Genomic DNA, 1925 nt, shown 5'->3' with positions numbered 1-1925 from the left:
AAAAAGATTGCAAAAGATTGATTTTTATTTATGTATATGTCTCTTTCTCTCTCTCTCTTTGTGTGTGTGTGTGTGACCTGTGTGTGACCTGTGTGTGACCTGTGTGTGACCTGTGTGTGAGTGCCTACAGAGACCAGAAGAGAGAATAGGATCTCCTGAAACTTGAGTTATACTTTCAACTATATATATAGTTGTGAGCTATATGACTTGAGTTATGGGTGCTGAATTCAGGTCCTCTGAAAAAGCAACAAGTACTCTGTAATCACTAGAGTCCTCACTGAGATATTTTTAAAGAAGAAGAAGGTGGAGGAGGAGGAGGAGGAGGAGGAGGAGAAGAAGAAGAAGAAGAAGAAGACGACAATGACAGAATTTAGGGTCATAAATGAAAAAGGCTAGCAATAAATGCCCTATGTGGAGCAGAGAACTTTTCAGGCACTGGGGAATCCCATGAACCAAGTGATCCTTGATGAAGGTAAACTCTGAGTTGTTTTCACTGCCTGTAGCTTTGGGCATTCTCAGGATGAAGACAGTTGGGCAATACTCATGGATAGGGATTGGAAACCACCAAAGGAGAAAATAACTACCAAAAAAAGCTGAGAGGTACTGGGTAGATTCTGGGGAACCCATAGAAATGCCAATTCTTCTGAGGACTGATAGTTAAACTGCTATGTCCAGCCTGGTCTACAGAATAAGTTCCAGGGCAGCCAGGGATACACAGAAAAAACCCTATCTTGGGGTGGGGAGGGGAAACTCTATAGTTAATCACATAAAAATGATTCTTAGCTCCAGGTGAGGAGAAAATTTTAATGAGGCATTCACAAACCCATTGAAATTCTCTAGGACATTTGTTGTGTACAAGATGGAGGGGAAGAGGGCGTCAAACCAAGATAAACAACTTCACACATCTGAAACAACATCGTCAGCAACAAACAAAACAGAAGCTGGGGGTTAATATAATCTCAAGATTTAATGTGCTTTCAACTCACCAGTGAGCAAAAGTAAGGAGGAAGGAGAGCCCTGTGGGGTACCAGGGACTCGGCATGCTCTTAAGACAGATTAGGGTCAGGCCCACAGCTTTAACTCAAAAAAGTTCTAGAAACTTGGTTGAGTAAGCAGTCACCAAGCACTGGCTGAAGCTGTAATTCATTTAGAACTTGGGCTCAAGGTGCAGAAGATTGCAAACACAATAAAGAGGCAGACTATCAGGTCACTCACTGCTTCTGTGGTGTTCCTGAACAGCATAACAGAGTAGGAGACCTAAAGTTCTACATCAGAAGGACAAACTCCTCATGTCTGGGTAAAGTGCTTGCTGTCCATGGGTGAAGACCTGAGTGTTGAGCCCCAGAACTAAGATAAAGTTGGACACAGTAGCACAGGTCTGTCATCCCAGGCTCCCACAGGAGACGGGAGGCAAAGCGGGGTCTATCTCAGCACTTGGGTCTGGAACATACCAAAGTGAACACTAAGAGACCTTGTCTTAAAGTGGAAGACAAGGTCAGATGCTCAGTGTTGTCCTCTCACCTCCACATGCCTGCACTCACAAATGAGCTCACACACTAGATGGGAGGATAGGAAAAGGAAGGAAGGAGAGGGGGAGGGGAGGATTAAAAACAAAACCTGACTTTAGGCAGGGCATCTTTGGCCAAAATAAGGAAACCCTAAAGCAATCAGGATGACTGCAGAGAGGAAAATGACACTCCCCACCCCAAGTAGCTGAGTCATGAATCTCAATTGGTAGGATGCTTGCCTAGCCTGCACCAAGTCCTCAATTCAATCCCTAGCACCTGACAAACCCAGTATGGTTGACACACACCTGTGATCCCAACATTTGGGGTGTAGGCAGGAGGATTAAGGTCTTCAGCTACACAGTAGGTTTCAGGGCACCCTGAACTATGTGAGAGCCTATTTTATTTTATTTTTCAAAG

This window comes from Rattus rattus, chromosome 8 (assembly GCF_011064425.1).
Source record: "Rattus rattus isolate New Zealand chromosome 8, Rrattus_CSIRO_v1, whole genome shotgun sequence".
NCBI lineage: Eukaryota > Metazoa > Chordata > Mammalia > Rodentia > Muridae > Rattus > Rattus rattus.
Note: the sequence above shows the minus strand (reverse complement) of the source record.